Source organism: Arachis hypogaea, chromosome 12, assembly GCF_003086295.3.
Source record: "Arachis hypogaea cultivar Tifrunner chromosome 12, arahy.Tifrunner.gnm2.J5K5, whole genome shotgun sequence".
Taxonomy (NCBI): domain Eukaryota; kingdom Viridiplantae; phylum Streptophyta; class Magnoliopsida; order Fabales; family Fabaceae; genus Arachis; species Arachis hypogaea.
The window spans coordinates 23182703-23192343 of NC_092047.1; the positions used below are offsets into that span (position 1 = coordinate 23182703).

General features: G+C 27.7%; 1 long non-coding RNA gene across 1 annotated transcript; it reads right to left on the bottom strand.

Moving 5' to 3' along the window:
• Positions 1-515: 515 nt before the first annotated feature.
• On the bottom strand, positions 516-3362 carry LOC112727142 (uncharacterized). Its single transcript, XR_011868412.1, has 4 exons — positions 3189-3362; positions 3050-3095; positions 2831-2963; positions 516-838 (listed from the first exon to the last, which is right to left on the bottom strand). It is a non-coding gene; the product is annotated as an uncharacterized lncRNA (long non-coding RNA).
• Positions 3363-9641: the final 6279 nt, after the last annotated feature.

A 9641-nucleotide genomic window follows, 5' to 3' on the forward strand; every position in this document is an offset into this window, starting at 1 on the left:
AGTTATTTTTGATAATTAAAAATTTTTACCAAACTGATAATTAAAAAGTTCCAATAATATTTTACATTATTAAATTTGAAAAAATAACATAATTATTAAATTATATATTTTATAACAGATAATTTCAATATAAAACAAAGATGGTAAAAATTAATTAATATTAGGGTCATTATTAAATATTTTAAGAGCAAAATAAAATGATATACTCTCTTTAATTAATTTATGCCGCATACTCTAAAATAATTTTGTTATACAATCACTAATAAATTGTTATTCAATTAATATATTAATGTAAGAGTTATAATTTGTACTAATATTGTAGCACCCTACCACACAAAACTTTACACCTAGGATGTAAAACAGAGGTAGTGTGGTATTACGACTTCTAAAATAAAATATATAATAATACATAACAAAGGATAAAATATACTAAGAGCCTTGAAAAACGGGTAAAGCAATGTATCGCAAAATAAAAAGCGCAACACTCAAAGAATAGAATTACTTGCGAGCTAAGAAATCTAAAAGTTAAAGACATGAATAAACGAAAGAGCAAAAAGAGAGTCAAGAATACAGTGAAACTAGCCCCTGACTCAGCTTGCAAAGCCAAGGCTGGCCAGAGAATATATACATATACATACATAAGTATCCCAAATACCCAAAATACAGAAAAAGGACCCTAGCCCTCCTGTAACCTCTATGAGGAACAAAATAATCAAGTATCTTGGAGAGCAAGCTAAGTACATAAGTTATATATATACAAACATAAAGCCCAAAATACACCCAGGACTATTCCGCTTCCAGAACCCAGACGCTTAGCGAGGAGCCTCTCGACCTGCATCTGAAAATAATAACACAGTATGGGGTGAGAACCGGAAGTTCTCAGCATGGTAAAGGTGCCACGCGTATAATAAATAAGGTCCTGGGAATGCCATAGGCAATTCTAGAACTCCAACATACAGTTATGTAACTTAATCTCTAAACAGAAGCCATAAAAAGGGATAGGTAATCTAAGTACCCTATACTTATTTGCCTTAAAACCTAACCTCTAACGCCTAACTAATTCACCCTTCCTTCGTTCCTCCGCCATCCACAATTTAGCAGAGACAAGCAACCAAACAAGTTCACGCACAAGTAAGAAACAGATAGTGCAAGTAGCAATTATAACAGGTAGCAGAATACATATATTCAGTTAGGCAATCCCAGATAATGCATAGCAATCAAACAAACAAATGCACATGATGTATGCCTGTCCTATGGCTGATGAGGCTCATCTGTCGGTTATCCAGCCAACCCAACAAGTCCGAAAACCTTAGACTGTCCCCCGTCGCGCATCCCCATGAGTGTATGCATAGATTTCACATTCATTTATCATTCAAACATTCATTCATAAATCACTCAATGGGGGCTATCCATACCCGAGAATTTATACGTGCCCGGTCACCCTTACGACATAGGGTCAACAGAGTATCGAGATTTAACCTGGAACACGTGGTGGCGAGCCACGATTCTGTTACCCAGGGAAACTCGTATCTCAAATATCATCATTCATAATCCATTTAATATTCATAATCATTCTTTAGTCATTTATCAAGCCATGGCATCATTACTTCATTCCATAACTACTTCCCTTTCACATAACTTATCATATTTACCTCTTTCTTCATTCCCAAGTTACCCTAAAATCCTAACTTCTGCTAATTATTAAGCTTGCTAGTAGAATCTAAGGTTAACAGGGCAAAAATAGGGATTTAGGGGTTCAAAACCATGTTTAGAACAGCAAAATACAGGTGCTGAAAAACAGGGTGTGTGCGCGCGCACAACCCAGAAAGGAAGCAGAATGTGTGCGTGCGCACGGATGTATGCGTGCGCACACATCACTAAGTGTGCATGCGCCTCACCTGTGCTAGCGCTACCAACAGAAGGCCTATCCTAGTGTGTGCGTGCGCACAAGGGTGTGCGTACGCACACTTAATGAAAAATACCAGGTGTGCGTGCGCACAGATGTGTGCGTGGGCACACATCAGAAAATCTGGTTCTGCTGCAACATTCAAAATTTCAGTTTTTCGTACCGAATTTTCAGCGTCCATAACTTCCTCTACAAAATTCGATTTTCCGCAAACGTTATATCATTTTCAAGCTTTTAAAACCTTCTTTAATTTAAAACAAACCTCATTTCCATCCAAAATTTGAGGAGCAAGTTATGGACTACCGAAATTCATTAAAAATCAAAGTTTACCAAAATATGCCAAACCCCATTTTTACCCAAAAAAATCACATTTCCTTTTTAAAACTCATTCTCATTCAGTTCAACAAACCATAATCATCAATACAAATTACCTTTCACCATAACACAACAATTCTTGCAACCATTGCATTTCCTTAGCTCAATAACACCTCAATTCAATCCAACTTTACAAGTTTTGCGCACAACTAATATATCATTCCAAATACACATTATCATCATCCTGAAATTCTTCAACCATTATTACAACATTATTTATTATAACAATACCAACACATCCAAGTAAACACCACTCAATCTCCATAATATATCAAATCCCCAAGTCAACAATATCATACATACACTTCCAACATACACCAATAAAATTATAATTCACCAATTCAAGACTAATATATATCCCTATCCTCAAGTGATCAATCATCAAATTCATCATTTATCATTTGATCAACAAGCACCAATACCAAAACTTACTTCTTTTCAAAAACACTAAGCAATAATTATGCACATACATTTCAACCTATCCTATGGGTCTCTACCCTAAGTTTTCACACGACATTATATATTAAATACGCGAAATCTAAACCATACCTTGACTGCTTTTTCATGTATTATCCGAAGCCAAACACAGCCCCACAATTCCAAAATCACCAAGACTTGGCACCGATTCTTCACCAAACCTCCAATGTCCACAATTCAAGTTCCAATATGTTTATTTATACACCTATTTTCATATATCATACTTACATACTTAAAATTCAGAGTTCTACATATTGAAAACAAAAAATTAGCTAGGTTTAGAGACCTCACCATACCCACAGATCAAGAGAGTCGAATTCCGCAAGCTAATTCAAACCTAGAGAACCAAAATCAACAAATTCTTCAACTTGAGCACCCACAATTTTTGATAATTAAGGGGTAGAGAAACTGGATTGAGGGAGAAGATTACTAGCAAAATTGATCCGATAGAATTGTAGAGTTCGACGCGGTGAACGCATAGCCGCAAATGGTGCAGCGATCGAAACTCGGAACGAAAAGTTATGGTAGTTTGATTAAAGGGGCTAGGGTTTGGAAAGCTCTCCCTTTCCTCTCTTCAAGTTGCAGCGTGGATATGTTAAGTTGGAGAAGAAGGAGACGCTGATTGTCTCATTAATAAGGGCTCGGTTGGGCTTACGGGCTCGGTTTGGGTTCGGTTCAACCGATTCGGCCCGTTTAGCCAAATTTTAGACCAAATTTTTCGAAATTAGTGTCAAAATTCTCGTTTTGAAGAGATATATTCTATTTTAATATTAGATCTACATTTTTTATTTTCCTAGTTAAAATTCGATTCATTGACTAATTATTTACTAATTTTACGGGGTTTACAAATATCGTCTAATTTTTTTTAATACTATATCACAGCATTTTATATGAGTATAACAACAATCATATTTTATCAATTGAGTAAAAAATAAAAAATACTACAATATTAGAAGATCATATAAGCCATTTTATTATCCTTTTTAAATAATTACAAAAAAAATAAGTCTAATTTTCTTTTACAAAGTAGAATAAAATTAGAAAAAAATGAATCAAAATGGTACAAACATGGAGATTATAAAATTTTATTAATAATCTTCTTGTACAAAATCATTATTTATAAGATTATATTAAGAATTTAAATAAATTTAATACCATAAAATTTATTTCAGTGTGTATTTTAATATATTTATTTATAATTATTAACAACTCAAATAAAGTAATATTTAAAACTTACTTCATTATCTATTTTAAAATAATTACGAACATTTGATTTTTTTAATTATTTTTTAGTTTTATATGTTATTTATTTTCAATCAAATTTATTGATGTGTAAATAAATTAAATTAAATCAAATACGGTGATACTCGTATTAATCAGCGTAACTTTTTAATTTAGAATTAACTTATGTTTAATTTTATATCAGTTTCTATAAAAAAATGATTGCTAGACTCAAAAAATAAATATATTAGCCCAAAAACCTTTTTAAAATATTAAGATATAAAGGAATAATATTATAAAACTTCAAACAAAAAATAGTGAAATATAAAATAATAGAAACAAATATAATAAAAATTTATCCAATATTTAAGTATATTATCTTCAAACTCTTCTAAAATGTTAATTTTTGTTTATTAATTCTTCAATTTATTTATTTATCTTATTAGTCTAAAGATGTTAGTTATTGTAATAAATATATAAATTTATCCATTCTTTAATTAAGAAGGGTTACATCCTTTTAAATGTCGTTTGTTAAAATATTTGAATTCAACACAAATTTAAAATAACATTCGAGTAAAATAATTAATATATTAGAATAAATGAAATAATCATCACAAATTATAATTTTTTTCAAAATTCTACCGATGTCCACAATTAATCTAAAATAATTTATAATATTTTTTTCTATTTTAAGATAGATAATAAAAAATTTACTAAGCAAAGACATGATATCATTTATACTTATTTCTTATGCAAAGTACCATTGTATATAATTATTTATGATTCAGACAAAAAGGGAGGTAAGCCAAAAAGACAAACACAAAAATGTCACACAACAATTTTTATCGATGTTATTTTATCACTCAGTCTCTCAAATCAGAAATAAAATTAATTAATCATGTAAAAAATATAATTTAAATATTAAAAAGACTCAACACGTAAAAAGTTATAATAAATTAACTTGTATAGGATAAAAATAAAAAAATTTATAATAAAATTATAAAAATTTAAATAAATAGGAACAAAATAAAAAATGGAAGATATAGAGTATAATATTAATAGGGGTGAATGTAAATCAGATCGAATCGGATTCAATATCCGCAGTTTTTAAGGTTGGATCCGATATCCGATCCGATCCACACATTTGCGAATCGGATCGGATCGGATATCGGATATATCCGCAAAATACAAAAATATTTTTAAAAAGTTATTTTTATTAAAAACATATCAATAAAATTTATTTTTCTATTCTTTTAAATATATTTACTCTTAAATAATATTAAACATACTTTTCTTAAATAATAAATTAAAATAATACAACATATATGATAATTATTAGTTGAAATAAAACATAAAAAGAATATTTACTTATTTATTTCTTTATTTTTGCGGATACGCGGATATGCGGATCGGATATGCGCATACCAATACAAAATCCGCAATCTGATCCGATTAGTGTGCGGATCTGATCCGATCCGATCCGAAAGCCTTGCGGATCGAATTCGGATAAACACCGCGGATATGCAGATCGGATCCGATCCATGAACACCCCTATATAATAACGAATAATAATGTCTTATAGTTTATAAAAAAAATTCCAAGAATATAAATAATGTATTATAGGAGAAAAATAATTTTACCGAATAAAAGAACAATTAATAAAAATAAATTTTTTATAGCATATATGACTTTTACAGCGAATAAATTATGAAATACAGAAATAGCTGAAATAAAAAAGAAATGAATGAAATTATATTTTTTTAATAAATTAAAAAAATATTCACAACCATATAATTAATAGTGACCATATAGCTAATAAACAATAAATTGTAAGAAAATATTAATAAAAATATTAGATTTGATATTAAAAAATACACAATGAATAAAAATATGAAATTTAGAAATAAAAATATTTAAGATCAACCAAGAAAATGAAAAACAATTTTGGTAAATAATGACTCAAATATTATCATGATAATAAATTGAAATAAATAACATATATTTTAATTAATTAAATTAAATAATTAATATAATAAATTAATTATAATTATTTAGTTTAACAAAGCAAGTTAAATAAACAAAAAATATCTTATTAACATGTCATGTAAAAATTATACACTTTTAAAAACTATTAAGGGAAAAAGATAGATAGGTCCGTGACTTTTTAAATTTTTAATAAATATATTCTTGACAAAATTTAAATATAAAAAGTCCTTGACTTTAACAAATGGAGGACAATTTAGTCCTTCCGTCTATTTGCCTCTCATAAACCAAACGGAACTGGCTAATATGGCTGAAACGGTGTCCAGGTGTCCGTTACGGTACCACGCTGGAAGGGAAATAAAGTTCGAAGGACAAATAAGTCCTTGACGTCATTTTGCAAATAAAGTTCAAAGGACAAATAGGTCCTTGAGAATTTAGTTCATTATACTTCTATTATGCTCCTATTATGAGAATTTAGTTTATAAAATTATGCTTGTATTTTGAAATCTAGTTAACTTGTTATATTCTGTAATTTAAATTATTTGTATTAAAATTGCAGAAATTGGACTTGTTCTGTTTCTACTTTTTTTTCTTAAATTGCATTAGTTCAGTTTTAGTGCATTTGTATATTATATTAGAATTTGTTAAATTGCATTAGTTCAGTTTTTATCATACCAGTGGTATTAGTTAGCATCAGTTTATTTATGCATCAAGTTAGCATTAATTATTTGTGCATCATTCATGTATTAAGTTAGCATTAGTGCATTTGTGTATTATATTAGAACTAGTATTTTTATCCATAATAACATTACGAGAATAAATTTTTTTAAAAATTATAGTTTACTTTGTTCTAACGGTATAAATTATGCATGGCACAAAAGATTTATAAAATCAAACTACTTTTACAAAAAAATTTGTAAGTTGACAAAAGTCTCTGGTTAAGAAGACCAAGATATCTACTGATAAAAAATTAAATAATAAGATTTTTAGTTATTATTTTTATATGAAAAAATCTAATTTTTTATTAATAATTAATTCTAGCATTCGTTATCTAAAATTTAAAATAATTTAATGTGTATACTTTCACATTTAAAATATTTTAATTGTAAAAAAAATCAGATGATATATTTTGATTTGTCAAATTACTAATATAAAACATAATTATATATAGAGTAAAAATAGTAGAGAGAAATAGAAAAATGGAGAGAGATAGATGAGAGAATTTAGGAAAGGAGTTTATTAATTTTGAAAAAATAATATTTTCTCTCAATTTTAATAAGAGTGTCATGTGACACATTTGATTATTAAATTAGATAGTAATATATGATATATAATATAGGTATATTTCAATTAGATAGTAATATATGATATATACAGAAGCATAATGAACTAAATTCTCAAGGATTTATTTGTCCTTCGAAATTTATTTGCAAAATGACGTCAAGGACTTATTTGTCCTTCGAACTTTATTCCCCTTCCAGCGTGGCACCATAACGGACACCTGGACACCGTTTCAGCTACGTCAGCTAGTTTCGTTTGGTGTATGAGAGGCAAATAGACGGAAGGACTAAATTGTCCTCCGTTTATTAAAGTTAGGGACTTTTTTGTATTTAAATTTTGTTAGGAATGTATTTGTCAAAAATTTAAAAAGTCAGGGACCTATCTATCTTTTTCTCAACTTTTAATCAAAATACATAAGACGAAAAAGTTAATGCAAATTAAAACAAAATAAATTTATATATTTCAGTCAAATTAAATCATTAATATAATTGATCAGTTATAGTTAATGTGATCAAATAAAATATTAAATAATTTGATATTTATCTTAATCAAATCAAATAAATGATTAATTATAACATTTCAAAAGCCCTTAATAAAAAAGACATAAGACTAAAAATTAACACAAATTAAAACAAAATTAATTTATTTATTTCAGTCAAATCAAATAATTAATATAATTGATTATTGTAGTTAATGTGTCCAAATAAAATATTAAATAATTTGATATTTATCTTAATCAAATTAAATAAATAAATAATTAATTATAACACTTTGAAAAATTATTAATCAAAAGAAATAAGTCGTAAAGGTTAATGAAAATTAAACCAAAATCAATTATTTATTCTAGTCAAATAAAATAATTAATATAATTGATTAATTATAGTTAATATGGTCAAACAAATAATTAAATAATTTGATATTTATCTCAATCAAATCAAACAAATAATTAATTATAACACTTGTAAAAACTATTTATCAAAATACATAATACGAAAAATTAATGCAAATTAAAACAAAATTAATTCATTTATATATTTTAGTCAAATCAAATAATTAATATAATTATTTAGTTATAGTTAATGTGGTCTAATAAAATATCAAATAATTTTATATTTATCTCAATCAATTCAAATAAATATTAAGTATAACATTTTTTTAAAAATTATTAATTAAAATATATAATACAAAAATTGATACAAATTAAAATAAAATCAATTCATTTATTTCAATCAAATCAAATAATTAATGTAATTAATTAGTCATAATTATGTAATCAAATAAAATAAATAATTTAATATTTATCTCAATTAAATCAAATAAATGATTGATTAATTAATACATTTAAATGAATCAAATAAAATAAATTAAAAAATACATTAAAAAACATATCACTTTAGCTAGTTAAAATCTAATTTTAATAATATATAATAGATTCAGAAAAGCTCTGCATACAAGCGATTAGGGCTTGTAAGCATTACAAGTCAATTAACCAATAACCCCCAAAACGTGCTGCAAGTGTTACGTGCCATACACGCTCTATATAAAGATCCCGCGTATATATAACTACCAAATTAAAAAGATTTGTTTCCTTCTTCCTTCTCCTTCTTTCTAAGTTTGCTCGTTCTTCTTCTCCTTCATTCCCCTGCTTTTTTGATCGTTCTTTTTCCTCTCCTTTTTCACTGGTTTATTCTTCGTTATTGACTTTAGTTCGTCTCTTTGTAACTCCAGCTTCGTTTTCTTTTCGATTTCTGGTTTCTGAAATCAAAGTTTGAACTCGTTTTGAAGATAATGGATGATTCAACCTCAGATTGTCAGCTGAATCAGGGCGAAGTGGATTATGAATTTGAATCTAACGAAGTTCCTGAGGTTTGATTTACATACGATTACTCTAAATTTTGTTGTAGTTATTTGTATAGCATTGTGTTGCTGAATAATTCGTGAACATTGATTGTGAAACTAACGCGTGAACATAAATCTGTGGATTGAATTTAATGTATTAGTTTTGATTAATTATCTACAATTTATAGCAGACGTTCGGGTGTAGATCAGAATTTTTTGGGTGTATTTTTGGGGGAAGTGTGGGTGTATTTACAGTTTATGGCTTTTTTGTTATTTTAGTTGAGTTGTTGCCGTTCGGGTGTATTATATCAGACATGATTGGGTGTATTTTTAGTTTTTAACATGGTGTATTCTGCACCCTCTCTCTGTTGTTGATGACCAGTTTGTTCCTATTTTAGTTGAGTTGTTGTCGTTCGGGTGTATTAGATCAGACATGATTTGGTGTATTTTTTGTTTTTGACATGGTGTATTCTGCAGCCTCTCTCTGTTGTTGATGACCAGTTTGTTCCCAAGGTTGGAATGACCTTTACCACCCTTGAAGATGCTGGAAAATTTTACA